This window comes from Cololabis saira, chromosome 5, assembly GCF_033807715.1.
Source record: "Cololabis saira isolate AMF1-May2022 chromosome 5, fColSai1.1, whole genome shotgun sequence".
NCBI lineage: Eukaryota > Metazoa > Chordata > Actinopteri > Beloniformes > Belonidae > Cololabis > Cololabis saira.
Genome location: NC_084591.1, coordinates 18,954,589 through 18,966,197, shown reverse-complemented (window position 1 = coordinate 18,966,197; position 11,609 = coordinate 18,954,589). Strand labels below are relative to the sequence as shown.

Below are 11,609 nucleotides of genomic sequence, written 5' to 3'. Positions count from 1 at the left end.
TAATTGGCAAGACGGCATCTGAGGGCATTGAGGGCGGGGTAGATGTCCTGGGGAACGAGGGGCTGTCGGAACCGGTGGATGAGCCATCTGGGAGCGGGGTCAGACCAGCACCACCAAACCTCCCCGGCTCCAAGTACAGAGTCCGAGGAATACGTCGCCCTACACGCACTCCTGCCTGTCCCCGAGCTCCAACCTGCACCAGCAAGAACCGGCGTCCGCATGCGGGGTGGCCGCACACAGCGCCCTGCTATCACCACCTGCACCTGCAGCGAGATGCTGGTGGACCTGGAGAAGGAGAAGCTCGGAGTGCTGAGGCGTATGGAAGAGGGCAATTTCCTGACATGTGTTTATATTCATGGTTGAATTAAACTTGGTTCTCTTTTCATTCTTGTGTTGTGTGATTCATAGGGGTTTCAAAACTACACAGAGGGTGTTGTGTTCATGCGATAAACAATTATCAGAATTATATGCCTGCACTGCAATTGCCTGGCGGTTATATTTTATGACCGACAGAGGGCGCTGTTACACTGTGCAATGAATCGGAATTAGACATTCCATCGGGGAGGAAGAAGGAGGATGATGCAGTTGAATTGATGTTGAATAAAGTCCTGTTCTGTTCCTGAATACGGTGTGGTAAATGACTGATACACCCACACAACAAAGTGGCGACGAGGATGGGATGATGAAAATATGGCTTTGCTTTCCTTGCAACCACCTTCTGTTTTCCTGGACTGCCCAGGTGAACCAAAGATCGCATTTGATGCGTGGAAAAAGTTGTATGACAACTACTTGCTGGCTATCGGGGGACAAAACCTTCCCGCCGAGAGGAAGAGAGCCTTGTTCATTCACTGCTTGGGAACAGAAGGACAACGAATCTACAGCACTTTGCCACTTGCTTCTGATGACTACACAGGAACCGTGAGTGCCTTGGAAAAGTACTTTTCTCCAAAGGTGAATGTTGTCGCCGAGAGGTACCGTTTTCGGCAACGAGCACAAGCTGTGGGTGAGTCAATGGATCACTATTTGGCAGCACTGCGCGAGCTTGTTAAACAGTGTGGATTTGGTAGCATGGAGAACAAGATGCTGCATGATCAGATTGTAGAGAAGACCAATAATCCTCGCATACCTGAAAGGCTGCTAATGGAAGAGAATCTGACGCTGGACAGAACTCTGTATGTAGCTAGGCGCACTGAAGCTGCTATAGCTAATGCAAAAGCCATTGCGGATACTTCAAAGGATGTTGCGGCTGTGCATGTGAAAAAGAAGGCGGGCAACTTCAAGCCAAAACGTGCTAAGCCAAAGATGGACGGAACACGCACTACATGCTATCGTTGTGGGTCAGACAACCATCTTGCTAATGATAAATCCTGCCCTGCTAAAGAATGTAAATGCAAAACATGTGGTAAAATTGGTCATTATTCTAGAGTGTGCAAATCCTCCGTTAAGCCTGTAAATGAAGTTTCTAATGATAGTAAGGAAGTAAATGTGCCTGAAATTACTGTCTTGACTGTGAGAAGTAGCATTGACATAAATAAGTTGATGTGTACTGCTACTATTACTGCACCTACTGCACAGGCTTGTGATATTGAGCTGCTTGTTGATACAGGGTCTGGTGTTTCTATCTTGCCTGAGAAGGTGTACCGTGATCATTTTAGTTTGAGTGAGCTAAATGTACCTAAAGTGCAACTTGTTACCTATTCTAAAGAGAAGTTGAAAGTGCTAGGATGTCTTAAAGCTGACATTACTTACCATGACAAGTGTGCAACTACTGACTTTTACATAGTCAAAACCGGAACACCTATACTAGGTATGGACCTTGTGACTGCTCTTGAGTTACAGATAAAAGGAGGACAGTTGTTAACTGAAAAGGCTACTGTCTGTGCAACCCTCCAACAAACTAAATCCTCGACTACAACCTGCAAACAGGAAGTGAAAACCTCAGCTGTGTTCGGATGTGCAAAAGATTTTGTACATCAGGTGAAAGTGCGGCCAGAAGTGAAGCCTATACAACAAAAGCTCCGCCGTTTACCACTTTCAGTCTGTGATGCAGTAACAAGGGAACTAAAGAGTCTGGAGGAAAATGGAATTATTGAGAGAGTTGATGCGTCTGAATGGGTATCCCCAATTGTAGTTACCCAGAAGAAGACGGGTGGCATCCGCATGTGCGTGGATCTGAGGGAACCTAACAAAGCCGTCGTTGTGGATAGTCATCCCTTGCCATTGATTGAGGACATACTGTCTGAGCTGCGTGGAGCTGTCATGTTTTCCACGCTGGATCTAAAATCTGCCTATCACCAACTGAAGCTGCATGAAGATAGCAGAGGGCTGACCGCTTTCATAACACATGAAGGCCTGTACAGATACCGCCGAGTTCCTTACGGACTTAGCTCCGCCCCTGCCGCATTTCAGAAGATGATGTCAACGATCCTCAGCGGCCTCAAAGGAGTACAGTGCTACCTTGATGATGTAATCATCTACGGAACTTCTGAAGCGGCGCACGGGGACAATCTCAAGGCTGTGTTACACAAAATAAATGCAGCAGGCCTGAAACTCAATGTAGATAAGTGCAAGTTTCGTCAAACTACTCTGAGCTTTCTTGGCTGCAAGATCAGCCCAGAGGGTCTCCTACCAGATGACTCTCACATAACTGCAATCCTGTATGCTCCGCCTCCTACCGACCTTGCTACACTGCGCTCGTTCCTGGGTCTGACAACCTGGTACAGTAAATTTGTGCCCAACTATGCTGATGTGGTGGAGCCCCTGAGAGCTCTGCTGCGAAAGAACTGTACATTCCGATGGAACGACGTAGAACAGGTGAGTTTTGATCAAGTCAAACAGCTGATCGTGAACAGCCCTGCACTAGCGCTTTTCGACCCTGCCAAGCCTACTATAGTTTCTACTGATGCTTCAGACTACGGGCTTGGAGCCGTTCTGACTCAAATAGACAACAGTGGTGAAGAACTGACTGTCGCCTTTGCTTCTCGCAGTCTGTCGGATGCTGAGAGAAAATATTCGATCGTCGAAAAGGAAGCACTGGCGTGCGTTTGGTCTGCTGAGAAGTGGCGTACATGGCTCTGGGGGAGAAAATTCCTTTTGCGCACTGATCATCAAGCTCTTACAACGCTCCTGACGACCAAAGGGAACAACCGTGCTGGCCTATAGCCAGGTGGTCTGCTCGCCTGATGGAGTTTGACTATAATGTGGAATACAGAAAAGGGTCACTGAACAGCGTCGCTGACTGTCTATCTAGACTGCCGCTTCCTGAGACAGACGCCGCATACGCAGAAAATGTAGAGTCTGTTGCAACCATTCTAGCTGATCTGAGGGCTATCTCCGAGAATTACTTCCAGTCCGCCTGCCGTGCTTGCCCGGGGCACACAAAACTCCGTACACAGATAAAGACAGGCTGGCCCTCAAGGAAAAAAGCACTTGACTCTGATTTACAGCCCTATTACCTGATCAGACATGAGCTTGCAGTCATAGAGGACTGTGTCTTCAAAGGTACTCATCGGTTGCTCGTGCCTGAGTCTGTACAGAAAAGACTCATTGACATCGCTCATGAAACGCACCAAGGCATTGTGAGGACTAAACAACGCCTCAGAGAACTGTATTGTTGGTACAAGATGGACTCACAAATAGAGACACTAGTTAAAAACTGTACAACCTGTAGACAGAATGATAAAACGACTGTGACCCATGATGCTCCACTTCATCCTGTGCCTCTACCAGCTGCTGCCTGGGAGAAGGTTTCAGTGGACATTGTAGGCCCATTCGAGATAGCACCTGCTGACTGTAGGTTTGCCATAACACTGGTAGACTACCATAGTAAATGGCCTGAAGTAGCTTTCGCTCCCCGTACTGACACAGCTACTGTGATTCAGTTCCTGACCACTGTCTTCTCTCGAGAGGGGAATCCAAAAGAGCTGGTCAGTGATAATGGACCTCAGTTTGTCTCCGCTGAGTTTGCAGAGTTTCTCAAGACGAGGGAGATAACGCATCTGAAATCGTCAGTCTATTATCCACGAGCTAACTGAGAAGTTGAACGATTTAACCGCGTTATAAAAGACTGCCTACAGACTGCTACAATCCAAAGACAACCATGGAAAGCATTCCTGAGAACATTCCTTATGGACTACAGAGCAATGCCTCATTCTACCACTGGAGTATCCCCTTCAGAACTGCTCCATGGACGAAGAATGAGAACAAAGCTTGTAATAAAGGATATGCCTGTACCGTCTACAGACAAAAACGCGGTGCGTGAAAGAGTGAAACAAAAACAAGTGAAATCAAAACAATACACAGATGCTCACCGACATGCCAAAGAGACAGACTTCCAGCCTGGTGACCAAGTACGGGTTAGGAAGCCATGGAAAGTGAGGAAAGGAGAACTGAAGTTCACAAAACCAAAGACTGTTGTTACTAGGAGAAGTTCAAACAGTTATCTGCTGGATGATGGAAGAGTCTGGAACGCCTCTTGGTTATCTGCACTGCCAGAATTGACCCCAGAACCTGAATCTGACAATTCAATGGACTGTACTGAACGAGGGACTGACAAACCACCTGAATCTGACTCTGGTACCCCACTCAGACCTACCAGGAGTAGAAACCCACCTAATTGGACCAAGGACTTTGTCATGTTTAAGTGAGAGAAAAGGGAAATGTGCATTACAGTAAATAGAAATGCATAGATCTGTGAAAGTTTATTTTATTATTTTGGTTCCATACATAGTACAGAGTGTAGTATGCAATTGTTCTTTGCTGCGTTGAAATACTCTTTATGCTACAAGAAGTATCCTTTGTTGAAGAGGGGAAGATGTTGTGTTCATGCGATAAACAATTATCAGAATTATATGCCTGCACTGCAATTGCCTGGCGGTTATATTTTATGACCGACAGAGGGCGCTGTTACACTGTGCAATGAATCGGAATTAGACATTCCATCGGGGAGGAAGAAGGAGGATGATGCAGTTGAATTGATGTTGAATAAAGTCCTGTTCTGTTCCTGAATACGATGTGGTAAATGACTGATACACCCACACAACAGAGGGTCCCTGTGAATTGACCATTTTATTGATTTACTCCAAGAGTACTCAGTCCATTAAGTGTGTGCATAATGTACGCTTTACGCATGACACACGCGCCTCTTCCAGCCAAAACCACATGTAAACTCCCGAACACTTCAAGAATAATTTGCTTTAATGTTCAATGCTACACCTTCAAAGCACTGAAACAGCACTGAAACATTGCAGCAATAAAGTATTCTTGAAAGTTAGTGGCAGAGTTCAGTAGTTTTTAGACAGTTATGGGTGGTGTGGTGATAGTGGGTTTATTGCTGCTTTTTTTCTTAATGTTTGGGGATTAGGGGAGTTGGTTGGTGCTCAGGTGACTGCTTGGTGACTGGTGAAAGGGAAGTGAAATCAGAAAAACAGGTAGATGAGCTCCTGTCTTGTCTGGACACCGGCTTGCTGCTCGGGCATCGTTCGGAGGTCCGGGGACCGGAGGTCCGGGGACCGGAGGTGGGGCATCGTCGTCTTCAGAATCTGTGTCCTCATCCAAGGGAGGCGGCTCATCTGCTCCGGCGCGCACAGCCATGTTGTGGAGCATGGCGGTGACTACGATGACACCACAACTCTTGGCAGGTGACAGGCGCAGCCCCCCTGATGAACGATGGATACAACGGAACCGTGACTTCGCGACGGCGTACGGCGACGCGGTTGATTTGCAGCGAGAATATGCTGTAGGCTATAGCAGCCATGGTATCTCACACATGTGATTTTGCAACGCCTTTTTATGGAGCAGTGGATGAAGTCTTCCGTAATGAGGTTCCAGCTGAACTCAATTACACCTGTCAGTTGCCTGATGTTTTAAATGTGGCAGGTTTGGAGGGTGGATATGTTTTTGATGTGCCCTGAAGCATTTTTGAGTGTGGTAGATTATCTCATATGTGCACACAGATGTGGGATGTGTGCAGACAAATTATGGTAAATGATGATCCTTTTATTTTTGCGTAGTGCATAAAACATATACAGGAACACACTTGTTATTCCTTATTTTTCTTTTTTTTTTCCCTTTGTCACCAATGAATGCTAAACAATATAAATCTAAAGTATAAAATAAATCAAAATTTGTGCAGGGTGCATTGTTTTAATAAATTTTAAAATGTTATCTTAAGTTTCCTTCAGAAAAGATTTTTTCAATCGGGTGGGTTTTTTTTTCCAGGTGCCTGAATCACCTCAACAGGTCCTCTCATTTTGGAGGAGCATTGTCTCAACTCCGAGTCCCTCGAAATGTCAAGAAAAAAGTCGAAATGTCGAGAAAATAGTCAAAATTTCATGAAAAAGTCGAAATGTCGAGAGAAAAGTCAAGATTTTGAGAAAAAAGTCGAAATGTTGAGATTAAAAAGGAAAGCAAAAAGGAAGAAAAAAAGAGAAAAAAAGAAGAAAAAAAGGAAAAAAAAGATCAAACATTCTTTAAAAAGCTCCAGGGAGCCACTAGGGCGGCGCTAAAGAGCTGCATGCGGCTCTGGAGCCGCGGGTTGCCGACCCCTGATCTAGAGGGTCCAGCATGACTAAATATTGTTTTGTCCCATTTAAGTTCAAACTTGAGTACATCACACAAACACAAGGCTTCCTTATGGATCTTTGGAGATACCTACTAGGGCTGGATATCACCAGTTACCTCACAATACTATCGCAATATTTTGCCAATGATAATGATAATATCTTGATGAAGCGATTCTACAATAATCTATACATTGCAAGACATTTCATCCACAATATATCACAATATCTACGTCACTGAAGAAATTCAGAATTTATTGACTGCACTGAATCCACTTCACAAAAATATTTTTTGTCCATGCAAATTAACAGAAGATTATAAAAAACAAAATGAATGCATAAAATACATATTTCAGTGCTCGTATTATGTAAACATGGATGTATATCAGTGATGCTTAACCAGAATCAAATAGTTTCATGAAAACTGACAAATTTCACTGCATATGAAAAATAAATATTTCAGTCAGTGCTTTATAATATAATATTGTAACTATACAAGCTAAAGTTACAATACATTTGCATATTTTTTTGATATGTTTATATAATATGAAATAAACACTAACAATATTATTTAAGCCCACTTATACAATAAAGTCATGCTGGATTTACAACCTGTCTCAAACATGATTTATTATTTTTGGAAAAACAACCTAACCTCATTACAGCAACTCACATGATCATAGTTCCAGTAAATACCTACAGTTCTTGACTGTAAGTGAGAGTTGGAATGTGAATCTACTGGTTAACAGAATGGCTCACGCTTTGGACCACGTTTCTCTTCACCTAAAATTAAGCAAAATGTTTCATGTTATGAGATGAGGCATCTTTAGTTCATGTTGGAAAATGTTCCATCTAGACGGTGCAGCATGACAGAATAGAATAGAATAGAATAGTCTTTATTTCAGTCTTAAGCCTTGTACAAGTTATTTTACAAGAGAAAATGAAAAAAGTAAAATAAACATTGCTTTTGCTGAAAAGGTGTAGGCTGAAGCCGTAGCTTATAGTGCCTACCCTTTTTATCTTGTGATCAGCTTAAATCTGAAACATTAGCATTAATCCGTGAAAAACAAACAATGCATAAAGTGTGTGATTTTTTTCTTTTTTGGTTGTTTTGGCTTTTTGCACAATAGTTGTCCTTATCTCTTTGATTCACTGTGACCGGAAAAGCCGGAAGCTAAATAAAGTATCAACTGGCGCTCTGGGGTATAAGAAAAAATGGCGGAAGCTCCGGCCGGCGGAGTTGTTGTTTTTGTTGCGGCCAGAGTTAGTTGTGGGCGTGGTTTCAGGCATCGGAGGCCAACCGATGCCAATTGCATTTTGGTTACGTAACGACGGGAGCAGAATCTGAACGGCTCATAGAAGCCACATCACACTGGATGGCTCATCCGGGCGGCTGTACAGACACTGCAGAATTTGGTTGCTTTCCTCCTTCTTGGCAGTTGGCAGGCTGAGGGGAGACCACTTTATATATCTTAAAGCAAGAAAAAAATGTGTTTTTCATAATAGGTCCCCTTTAAGTGAATTTATTGCACACATTTTTTTACACTTGTGTAAATAAATTCGGATTAATTTGAATAAAAGAAGATGTCTGTGCTTAAATAATTTATACATATTTGTAACGGTTGTTGGTTTGAAAGGTCTGTGCTCGGACTCATTCCTTCACTGTTATTCTATAACGCCACCCCTGGCAACAAGCTGGCACGTATGGATAACAGCTACTTTGAGACTGATTTTGCTGTTTGGTTATTATTTCCTGATAAATTCAGGTGGTGCCCTGTTTTGATTTATTTATTTTGATAATTCATTTTGATAAGTCAACTTCTTTATTAATTATTAATAACTATCTTAAGACAGTTATTAATAACTCTCTAATGCCTGAACCAACACTCCCTTTGTAGCATATCAAGAGGTAAAAGGGTATTTGTAGTTTGTAAAGCCAGATTTTACTTTAATTCGACCTGCATTTTCCAAAAGTATAGCATTGCCTCCTTCATAAGTTATTTAAAATTTAGCTACTGTCGCAAGGCTATGCTCTTCTGTCAAACACACATTTGCTATTAATTTAGCAAAATAATGTCAATGCTTTGTGTAATTGTTGTAATTAGCAAGTATCATTCATTTGTTCTCTTAAAGCGTTTACTTTTTCAGTAAAACAATCTTTGCTTATTCTACATTTCCTAAAATGTTGCCTCCATCCTGCAAAATAAACTAAAGCTAAGTCAGGCTTTGATCATATTTTTCTCTAAAGATGAGGCAGTGGATTTATTGCAGCATAGTGGGATGGAAAAGCAGGTTTCTGAGGAGGAAGACAATATAGAGTACCAACCAGGGGACACAGAAGCATGTGAGTCTGATGTCCCGCTCCTGCTGGAACCTACAAGTCTGAAATGAGTAACATCTGTTGGAGCCCACCACATTATTTCTTTACAATGAACACATGCCAATAAAGTCTTGTAAAATTGACTATTTTTTCCAGACCGGGAGGCATCCGTGTACACACAACATTTAAAAAATGAAAAAATAAATAGTAATTTATGTGGATATAAACTTAATGACCAAACTGGATTTGGTTGTAGTTAAAAGTTTATTTGTAGGTTTATTTGTTTCCTCACATTAGTCAAACAAAGTCGATTTCATGATCCTAGAAGAACAAAATAAGAATAATAGAAAAACAAACAAAAACACAATAAATCTCTCTCCCAAGAGCACATTTAGTCTGGAAACAACATGTCTGATCAAAGATGGTTGGATTCTTTTCAGCTGTCTCACTTTCAGGGATCTGGGGTTGTAGAAAGTGGTTCACTGTGACGCTGGAGCTCGACTTGCTGCTCAACATGAAAGAGCTTCATTTGTCCAGACCGCAAAAAAACAAAACAACAATCAAGACCAAAACAAGGCAAAACTCAAACCTAGCCTGTGAAGAGTAATATCAAAGATCAAAACCAGCATTACAAGCTGTTAAGGGGGGGTTAACAGGTACTACTTTGTAAAAGTTTAGGAGCCTTTTAAACTAGTTTAGTGTATTTATTAAGAACAACTATGTTTTACAATAACCAGTTATACTTAGGAAAACAATGTTTCTCATCACTATGAGATATTAAAATGTATAAAATTCTAATTGTATGTATGAGTAAAAACCATGTGCAGACTCAATTATACACATATAATTTCCAGCTTTGTTTGTCTAAATTAGTTTTACAAGGCAGATAAAAAAAAGAAAAAAGAAATAAATTGTCTGTTTCATATTCAAATTATACTTTTTTAATATCTCGGACATGCTCAAGCATGTCGATAGGGAAAGGGCGAATACAGGGGCAAAGAAAGCGAACTTTGTAGTCCCTGCAGAAGCGAGATCGCTGGTCCTGATTCCGGCAAACAAGTCCCCCCCTTGGACTGTAGCTGAAGAATGAAATTGAACAATATTTAAAAAAAGAAACACAATGACTGGAGAGAGTAGATAATTAAAAAAAAAGTTTTCTCCAAACACTTACATATGAAATCTCTCGCCAGTTGCATGGGCTGGAGTCTGTGTGTCAGTGGTAACGGCTTGGATTCTCCGAGGATATGAGCATATTTCTTTTGGGTTTTCTTTTCTCAGGCTTGTCAAGATCTCCCAGTCACCTGTTCCGCTAGGATTGTCTCGATCGTACCAGTTAGTCCAGCACATTCGCGGCAGCCAAGGCCGTGGGCGTGGCACTAAAGGAAATACAAAGTGTGATCTGCTTGTACATGAGGGTGGCATGATGTTAAAAAAAAAAACAAGTTTACCTTTATGTACAAAATTAAACACTGAATGGTTTAACTTGGATTGTAAAAGACTGACAGGAATATTAGTTTTATACCTGTCACAGGAAGTGTAAAAGTCTTAATTTACTGACACGTTTCAGGAAAGTTCTGTCACACCAACTGCACCTTCTGCGTGACTAATGTCATATAAAGTAAAAGGGTCTCACCATATTTCTTAGTTGATTCGACTGAATCTGTAAAAATCATCAGAAAAATGTGTTTCAATGTTTGCGTATGTCAGAAGATACGTTTTTGAAACTGAGTTACAGAAATGAACCTACCAAAAACCAGCACTGCTACAACAGCAAGACTCAGCTATGGAAAAAAAATAGAATTTAATGACAGAATATGCCATGCTTTACAGCTATGTTTCTGCAAATATTTCAGAATTCTGATATTTCTGTCTGAAATTGAAATGAAAAAACACCAGAACTTTATATTACCAGTTTGATCATGACTGCAGACTAGGAAAGTGTCTCAAGTTTCTTCTGTAACTGTTTAAGAAGGAAGAAATTAAAATCGTGAAAAGGAAGTTTAAAAGAATAATACGTTTTCAAAGGGACTCACCAACTGGAGCTGCCAGGAGAACAATGAGTTAGCTTGAACCTCTGGCTTTTTATAATAACAACGCCCCACCTACTTCTCCTGATTTGCATAAAGGTGCAATTATGTAACATTTTGTTCTTTTTTTTGTACAGTCATTCATTCCAGGGGTTAAAAAAAACAAACAAAGATTACAGATAAGATTTTTATGTCTGACACCCATTACTGGTATTAAAACCTATTGAGGTTCTTTTTCACAACGTGGAATGTATTTCCTCTTCACAAAATTTGCCTATTAAAGCTCTAAAATGTTATCTTAAGTTTCCTTCAGAAAAGATTTTTTCAATCGGTTGGGTTTTTTTCCAGGTGCCTGAATCACCTCAACAGGTCCTCTCATTTGGGAGGAGCATTGTCTCAACTCTGAGTCCCTCCCAAGGGGCAAAACTTCTACCTCTTTCTCCAAAGGAATGTCCGGCCACCTCACAGAGAACATAACTTTATTTCACCAACACACATTATCATAGTTCCAGTCACTACCTACAGTTCACGACTCTAAGTGAGAGTGGAATGTGAATATACTGGTTAACAGAATGGCTCACGCTTTGGACCACGTTTCTCTTCACTTATAAATAGGCTAAATGTTTCATGTTATGAGATGAGGCATCTGTAGTTCATGTTGGAAAATGTTCCATCTAGAGCAGGGGTCGGCAACCCAAAATG

The 11,609-nt window shown here is 41.5% G+C and overlaps 1 long non-coding RNA gene across 1 annotated transcript; it reads right to left on the bottom strand.

The window, feature by feature from the left end:
- Positions 1-9,125: 9,125 nt before the first annotated feature.
- On the bottom strand, positions 9,126-10,841 carry LOC133443851 (uncharacterized). The gene is made up of 5 exons (XR_009782694.1): positions 10,790-10,841; positions 10,628-10,661; positions 10,514-10,540; positions 10,052-10,256; positions 9,126-9,959 (listed from the first exon to the last, which is right to left on the bottom strand). It is a non-coding gene; the product is annotated as an uncharacterized LOC133443851 (long non-coding RNA).
- Positions 10,842-11,609: the final 768 nt, after the last annotated feature.